Source organism: Ochotona curzoniae, unplaced genomic scaffold (assembly GCF_017591425.1).
Source record: "Ochotona curzoniae isolate NIBS_2020 unplaced genomic scaffold, NIBS_Ocur_1.0 contig_4838, whole genome shotgun sequence".
Lineage (NCBI taxonomy): Eukaryota > Metazoa > Chordata > Mammalia > Lagomorpha > Ochotonidae > Ochotona > Ochotona curzoniae.
In genome coordinates, this window is record NW_024466399.1 from 543,694 (window position 1) to 552,372 (window position 8,679).

The following is an 8,679-nucleotide window of genomic DNA, read 5'->3' on the forward strand; positions in this document are numbered from 1 at the left end:
TAAATAAACTTTAAAAATTTGAATGTAGGGCCCGGCGCGGTAGCGCAAGTGGTTAAAGGTCCTCGCCTTGCACGCCCGGGATCCCATATGGGCGCCGGTTCTAATCCCGGCAGCCCCGCTTCCCATCCAGCTCCCTGCCTGTGGCCCAGGAAAGCAGTCGAGGACGGCCCAAAGCTCTGGGACCCTGCACCCGTGTGGGAGACCCGGAAGAGGCTCCTGGCTTCGGATCGGCATAGTATCGGCCGTTGCGCTCACTTGGGGAGTGAATCATCGGACGGAAGATCTTCCTCTCTGTCTCTCCTCTCTGTATATCCACCTTTCCAATGAAAAAATAATAATAAAAATAAATCTTTAAAAAAGATTTATAAAAAAAAAAATTTGAATGTAATCTATTACTTAACTTTTAGAGAAAACACTGATACTCCTCATTTTTAAAATTTCTTTGAAGATTAATGAAAACTCTTTATGTGATCTCTAATAGTACTTAAAAAAAAAAAAGCCTATTCGATTTATAGCATTTGCTTTAATGCTTTAATTTACTCCAACCTGATAGGTGAGGAAAGTGAAGCCTAAGCCTCAGATAAGCCTCAGTGAGGCAGGAACCCCAAGTGCTGGCTTAATTGGCTGCCCACAATGCTGTTACCGAGGTCCTCAATTCACCATCACTCTTCCCAATGCAATATTTTTATGTACTTACCATACATTAATATATAATGTTTGAGAGGATCCACCAGACACAGTATTTAAGAAACCTAAAAATGCAAACAGTTAATTAGCATTTAATTGAAAGACACAGAAAGAAAGCAATTAGCAACTGTGGGTTCACTGCGCAAATGCCCACCACAGCTGGAGATGCACCAGGCGCTGGGGACCCAGGCACACACTGCAGCTCCCACCTGAGCTGGTGCCTCCACCTCCCAGGTCTGCATCAGCAAAGCTGGAATCCAAGGAAGAGCAGGATGCAAGCCAGGCACTCCAGGCCCACGCATCCCAAGCAGCATCCCAGTCACTGTGCCAGACGTGACTCAGAACACAACACTCAGAAGCAGATGCCAAGATCACTAGAGTTCGTAGGAAAATTAACATTGTAGGAGAAGAACCTCTAGGCGGGTCAGGGCCAGGAGTTTCAGCCGCCATTCGAGTCGAGTCTCTCCACTTGTGATCCAGCTTCTTATTAACGCACACTGGCTGACAAGAGATGATGGCTCAAATATTTGGAATCCTGCCACCGTATGGAAGAAACCAGGTGGCATTCTGGGGTCCTGGTGCACAGTGCTAGCTGTTGTGGTCACATGGGAGTGAACCAGCAGATTGGAGATCTTTCTCTAATTTTTAAAAAGGAAATAAAAATGTAGAGATAAAAACATTTTTGAGGGCCTGGCACAATGATTGACTAATCGACCACGTGCAAGCGCAGGCATCCCCTGTAGATGCTGATTCAGGACCTAGCCGTTCCACAGGTCCCTGGCTTCGGCCTGGGAAGGCAGCAGAGCATGGGCCAGGTTCTTGGAACTTGGGAGCCCCACAGGAGACCCGGAAAAAGCTCCTGGCTCCTAGCTTCAGATCTGTTCAATTCCAGCTGCTGCAGCCATTTGGGGAGTGAACCAGTAGATGGAAATCTTTCTGTGAATCTGCCTTTCAAATAACCATTTTTAAAAAAGTCTTCAAGATTTCTTATAGATTAATTTTACTTGAAAGCCAGCGTTACAGGTGGAGACTTACACCACAATGCCACAGCACCAGCCTAAGTCTTCAAGATTCAGAGGAAACATGCTCAAGTGTCCACGGTTACTTCATTCAAACTCGTAAGATCAAACTGCAGGATATTTTTAGTTACTATATTTTATGCAATTAATGTGGAAAATAAATTCAATTAGTTCACCCCTACTCAGAACAGCATAAACTAAAATAATAAAACCAACATTCAACAAAGGCGATTTCATTAAGAAAAAAAGAATGTGGGGCCAGCGCTGCGGCTTAGCAAGTTAAGCCTCTTCATGGCCTGCGTCCACGAGTCCCAGCTGCTCCACTTGCAATCTAACTTCCTGCTAATGGCCTGAGAAGGCAGCAGAGGGAGCTTAAGAGCTGGGGCTCCTGCATTCATATGGGAGAAGTTCCTGGCTCCTGGCTTCAGAGTGGCTCAACTCCAGCTGTGGGGGACATCAGGGCAATTAACCAGCAGATGCAAGATCTCTGCTTTTCCTCGCTCTAATTCTGCTTTTGCAATAAAAATAAAAATTTATAAAGTCATACACACATACACAAAGAATCCAAGGACCACCTTAAAGTACGGCTCACTGTACTGCTGAGATGTGACACTGAATCCAATTCCAGTTCCAGCTGCTCTACTCCCCATCCAGCTCCCTGCTTGTGGCCTGGGAAAGCAGTGGAGGACCGCCCAAAGCCTTGGGACCCTGACCCGTGTGGGAGACCCGGACAGAGCTCCAGGCTCCTGGCTCCTAGCGTCAGATTGGATTGGCTCTGACAGACACTTTTTGTGGTAATTTTGGTGTCCGTCTTCACCTTCTAGAAAAAACAAGCACTGAGTAACAGAACGCCCTGTGAGGCCAGCTGTGGACAAGCACCTCATGTTCACGTGCATTCTCTCTCAATTCCATTAACAGGCTACGGCAACTAAGCTTGTTTAACTGCACCCCGTGCTGCTAGCACAACCGACTGCCTAATGACACATCTCTCAGTGTGTCTCTGTCATTAATCCAGACATGACTATTGGCCTGGGTTCCCCAGGCACCAACAGAATGCATACTACATGCATCCCTTGCCATGCAGAAACTTACTTCAAGGCTGAGGATCTTCCTTCTTGGGCGTCAGCCTCTGGAACTGAGAATCAGAAAGAGGAGGCCTAAAGGGACCAAGCCTTGAGTTTCCAGTCGAGTGAACCAAGCATCTCCCTAGAGCAGAGCACAAAGGTAAAATGCTTACTCACGCTTCCTGTTTTCTAATCGCACATTAATAGCTTTTTTTTATAGATTTGTTCTCATTTTGAAAGAGTGACAGAGAGGGAAAGACACAAAGAGATCTGGCTGCTGGCTTATTCCCCAGATGGCCAGCACCAGGCCAGGCTGAAAACAAGAGTCAGGAGTCCTCAGGTCTCCCCAGTGGGCAGCAGGCCCCAAACACCTGAGCCGTTATCAGGGTGTGTATCAGAAGATTTACAAAGGGAAGGAGAGCCAAAGATCTTCTATCCTTTGCTTCACTCCCAAAGTGGCTGCAACAGCTGGAGCTGAGCCAATCCGAAGCCAGGAACCCATAGCCTCTTCTGGGTCTCCCACGCGGGTGCAGGGTCCCAAAGCTTTGGGCCGTCCTCAACTGCTTTCCCAGGCCACAGGCAGGGAGCTGGATGGGAAGTGGGGCCGCCGGGATTAGAACCGGTGCCCACATGGAATCCCGGGCGTGCAAGGTGAGGACTTCAGCCGCTAGGTCACTGCGCCGGGCCCATTACATGTATTTTTAAATGTTAGCGTCAGCTGATCCTGTGGCACCAGGAAGTGAGCAGTTATCAGCCATGCAGGTATCTGACACAGGCACTGGTTTTGTATGTGCTTTTCCATTTCTGATGCAGTGACTCAGCTGCCTACAGGGACCGGGAAGGCAGAACATGGTCCCAGTGCTGGGCACCCGCACCCACATAGGAGACCCACATGAAGCTCCTGGCTCTGGCTTGTCTGGGCCCAAAAGTTGTAGCCATTTGGGGAACAAACCAGAAAATGGACAATGTCTCTATATTTCTCTTTCTATCCTTCTAACTCTGACTTCCAAATTAAAAAAAGTGAGAGGCACAAAGAAAGGGTGACCACATATTTCCCCTGCTGGTTGTCCTAAGGCCCAGGCAGCAGGCCAGGAGCCGGGGGTCACCCAGGTCTTCCCTATGACTGGCATGAACGCATCACTAGAGCCACAAGTGCCGTCACCCAAGGGCCACAAGCAGCTGCCCTCAGCAGCCAGAGGCAGGACGCCACGACTGCAAACGAAGTGTCTTAACTACTGGGCCAGACGACCTAGACTCTTCTTTAATGTTCATATTCTTATCTTGGGAAGATATTACTCATTTATAAAGTACAGAGAATATTTTCCATAATAGTAAGGAGATGCCTTTTGTAAGGAGTAACAGCCGAGGGAAATTCTGGCCTGTCCGTCTTTAGCCTGCACTAGCTGTCACTTCCTGTGCAGGCACATCATACGGCTGAGGAAACACACACCCTGTCATTCAATTTCTACCAGTGAACACGAACTATCACCACTTCAGATATCCTACAAAAATTGCTCACGGGGCCCGGCGCGGTGGCCTAGTGACTAAAGTCCTCGCCTTCAATGTGCGGGGATCCCATATGGGCGCCGGTTCTAATCCTGGCAGCTCCACTTCCCATCCAGCTCCCTGCTTGTGGCCTGGGAAAGCAGTTGAGTACGGCCCAAAGCCTTGGGACCCTGCACCCATGTGAGAGACTTGGAGGAAGATCCTGGCTTTGAATCGTAGCAGCACTGACCATAGCTCTCACTTGGGGAGTGAATCATCGGATGGAAGATCTTCCTCTCTGTCTCTCCTCCTCTCTGTATATGTGATTTGGTAACAAACATAAATAAATCTTTTTAAAAATTGCTCACATGATACAATATCCACTCCTAAAAGCTAGACATAGAAATCTACTGTCAGCGCTGATCGATTAGACAATGAGAAGATTTAATGGAGAAATTATTTTATTAAACTACACAGTGGCCATCATCAAGGCTTTTAGGATGCCACACACTTTCATATCCCAAAAAACCAGTGCAGCATAGCACTTATTACAAAGGCCAGGATATGCAAGCTTTTGTTAATCACTGTCTTGGGTGGAACTTGGAGTCTCCAGGGCTAGTTTTCCTATGTTAATTAAACTTGAAGAGGGCCCAAAGGGAAGAGCCACTGAGCCAACCTGAAGGAAGGGAGATGGGGGGATGGCCTTGGGGTTGGGGAGGCCCCCTTCCTAACCTAGGATGGAGGGAAACAATTGGGACTAGGTTGTTCCAGGATAAACCGTTGCACTAGGTGTTCTCAGCTCCTGATAAGCCTCCTGTCCTCACACACTCAGCTCCTTCATCTACAATTGAGACCCTGTCCTAAGCTTAACTAACGAGGCATGCTGGGTAGGAAGTAGAAGAAAAACAGCAAGTAAATTGGCAGACAGTGGGAAGGCAGGAATTCTAGCACGGGAGAGAATCACAAGGCTTGTTAAACAAATACTTATTTTTTATTCAAAAGGCAGATATACAGAAAGAAGGAGAGACAGAGAAAAAGATCTTCTGTCCACTGGTTCCCTCCCTCAAATAGGTGGGACAGGTGGAGCTGAGCCAATCAGAAGCCAGGAGCCAGGAACCTCTTCCGGGTTTCCCACACGGGTGCAGGGCCTCAAAGGCTTTGGGCTGTCCTCTGCTTTCCCGGGGCCCCAGGCATGGAGCTGGATGAATAGTGGAGCTGCTGGGAATTGAAAAGTGCCCCTATGGAATTCTGGGGTGTGCAAGGCGAGGACTTTAGCAACTAAGCTACCGCACAGGGCCCACAAGGTTCCTTTTGATGAGCGATGGAAAACTGTTCTATCAAAGGAGCAAAACCCAATATCCTACAGAATTCCAAAGGCGCTCCTGTTCCAGTGCTGTGCTGGGAGTTGGCGGTCCCCAGAAAATCATCAGGAGTCTGAAGTCAATGCAAATGCATAAAGGAAGTTTATTTAAAACTAACCTAGGCTCCCAGCCCAGCAGGACGGGGGAGCCGTAGCAGCCACTGCAGCCACCAAGGTGGCCAAAGCAAGAAAAACTGCAGCAGAAGGGGCAGAAGGTCCAGGGGGAAAAAAAGGAGGGCCTGAGGTTCAACAGCTCAGAGTTTTATACATTTCAGGCCAATTCCACACAATTATACAGTCATGATTGGTCAGTTTAACTGTTAACTTTCAAAAAGACCAAGTTGGCAGGCTTCTATTGGTGGGTTAGAAGCAAGCAGCTTTCAAAACGTACAAACTGATGGCTGTAGGGCAGTGGGTCTTATCTAACACCAGGGGCCTCCTTCCTGAGGAGTGCTCTGCCTGTGTGACCTGCCAGGTGCCCTGTCGGGTGTCACACAGACTGTCAGGCCTGGAGTTCACACAGCCCCCAGCCAAGCAAATAAGGCAGAAATCACAAAAGCAGAGAACACTGAGGTTCTTCCCCAGCTGCTCCACTCCTCATCCAGCTCCCTGCTAACGGCCTGCGAAAAGCAGTGGAACAGGGCCTGGTGGCATGGTGGCCTAGCAGCTAAAGTCCTCGCCTTGAACACACCAGGATCCCATATGGGCGCCGGTTCTAATCCCGGCAGCCCCGCTTCCCATCCAGCTCCCTGCCTGTGGCCTGGGAAAGCAGTCGAGGACGGCCCAAACTTGGGACCCTGCACCCGTGTGGGAGAACTGGAAGAGGCTCCCGGCTTCGGATCGGCATAGCATCGGCCGTTGCGCTCACTTGGGGAGTGAATCATTGGCCCGAAGATCTTCCTCTCTGTCTCTTCTCCTCTCTGTAGATCTGACTTTTCAATAAATAAATAAGTCTTTAAAAAATAATAAACAAACACTTAAAAAACTCATTTAGAAAAAAAAAAAGAAAAGCAGTGGAACAGGGCCCAAGTGTATGGGTCTCTGTGCTCACAATGCGAGACTGCAGGAAGCTCCTAGACGCTCCCAACTGGTAAGTGAACCAGACAGGAAATCTCTCTGTAATTCTGCTAAATACATATTACAGATTTAAAGACTACTGTGAAAATCTTTAACTAAGTAACCGACAAAAATTAGCATTTAGAGCCCAGCGCTGTGGCCTAGCAGCTAAAACTCCTCACCTTGAACCCACTGAGATCCCACAAGGGTACCGGTTCAGTTCCTTGCTTGTGGCCTGGGAAAGCAGTCGAGGATAGTCCAAAGTCTTGGGACCTGCACCCATGGGAGATCTGGCAGAGGTTCCTGACTCCTGGCTTCGGATCGGCTCAGCTCTGACCACTGCAGTCACTTCGGGGATGAATCATTGGACGGAAGATCTTCCTCGCTGTAAATCTGACTTTGCAGTAAAAAGAAATCGATCTTTTAAAAAATTCGCATTTGTATTGTATAAAAATGAACACATAGATGACACTTCAGGAGGAATAAAAAATTACTAACAGTGGCAGTATCAGCTGTCACTACAAATAGAATAGGTGTCAATCTTACCATCAGGAATGACAAACTAGTAAGGCTGGTTAGAAAGGTACATAAAAAAGTTTTCCCCAAAAGTAAGGCAATCACGTTAAAAGTAAAAAAAAAAAAAAAAAGTCTGCTCTTACTCAACCTTGAAACAATGTGTTATCTAGCAATTTTTTTTTTTGCACTGGAAAAAAAAAACGTTATATACAAAGCACTTGAAATGGAGCTCAGGTTAAGTTTTGCCAACACCTGTTCCCACCGACTTCCCACGAATTCCTATGATTTAATCCCGCAGCCACATCCCCGCTCCCCCGCTGTCGCAGTACGTGTAATAAAGGGAGAAGCAGAGCAAGCGGGGAGACTCACGAGGAAGAAGCTTTCTTATCTCTGCTCAAGTTTCACCAGATCGGTGGAGGAGAATCCCGGTTCTAGTGGAAGACGATTAAGTTACAACCAACCGGACTCAGCAGCAACTCCTCACCGCCAGAGGGAGGAGGCAAAAGGGTAACAGGTTAGGGAGTTTCTTAAGAGCGGTTCTATCCTCCAACGTCAAGGCCGAGGAGACACAATGTTCAAAAGCCCAAAAAACTACAGGTAGTGCAACGAGGAGAGAACGCGGAATCTGTTTCTTCCAACCACTGGATGGAAGTGGGTGTGTGAGCCAGCCTGGGGAGGCGGGGAGAAGGGCAGAGTAGCTTCGATGCCAGCCAGGATGCGGATTTCTTGCTAAATTCGCCGGATCAGCACCCTCTCTGTCCTCTGGACCCAAAGTCAATGATGAGGAAGGCTCCCAACACCGCCGGCCACGTATCTGCCCCAGCAGTGGTCATGGGCCCTCTCTCCCCAACAAACCAGCGAAGTTCTCCAAGTCCGCCATTAGAAACTCGCTCAAATAAGTTGAGAAATGCAACGCGGAGGAAGAAACCCGAGGGGGACAGGACGGACCACAGAGAGAGAGAGCAGTCCTCGCCGTCCCGCCGGCCTGGGCGCGCAGCCCCGAGAAGGGCGACCCCCGGCCGGCGTCCCCACCTCCACCGCCGCAGGCCAGACTCAACGGCCGGTGGCCGCCGGGCGAACCCCGCCGCTCGCGGCCGGAGCGCAACGCCCGAGGCCGGGGAGAGGACGCAGCTCGCGGCCGGAGCGCAACGCCCGAGGCCGGGGAGAGGACGCAGCTCGCGGCCGGAGCGCAACGCCCGCAGCCGGGGCGAGGACGCAGCCCGCAGCCGGGGAGAGGACGCAGCTCGCGGCCGGAGCGCAACGCCCGAAGCCCTCGCGGCCGGAGCGCAACGCCCGAAGCCGGGGCGAGGACGCAGCCCGCAGCCGGGGAGAGGACGCAGCCCGCAGCCGGGGAGAGGACTCAGCCCGCGTCCCGAGGAGGTTCCCGGCGAGGAACGGAAACCTTACCCGGTCCCGGCTGCGGTCCGGCGCCGCCTTCGCCAACTCGCACAACTGCCGGGGTTAGCCTCGAGACTGCACCGGAGGCGACGCC

The 8,679-nt window shown here is 50.1% G+C and overlaps 1 long non-coding RNA gene across 2 annotated transcripts; it reads right to left on the minus strand.

Annotated features, from left to right (window-relative positions):
* Nucleotides 1–561: 561 nt before the first annotated feature.
* On the minus strand, nucleotides 562–8,453 carry LOC121161730. 2 transcript variants are annotated; one of them, XR_005884713.1, is made up of 3 exons: nucleotides 7,517–8,453; nucleotides 2,799–2,912; nucleotides 562–752 (listed from the first exon to the last, which is right to left on the minus strand). It is a non-coding gene; the product is annotated as an uncharacterized LOC121161730 (long non-coding RNA). The 2 variants fall into 2 exon arrangements; XR_005884712.1 differs by lacking the exon at nucleotides 7,517–8,453 and adding an exon at nucleotides 6,854–6,894.
* Between the last annotated feature and the right edge of the window lie 226 nt (nucleotides 8,454–8,679).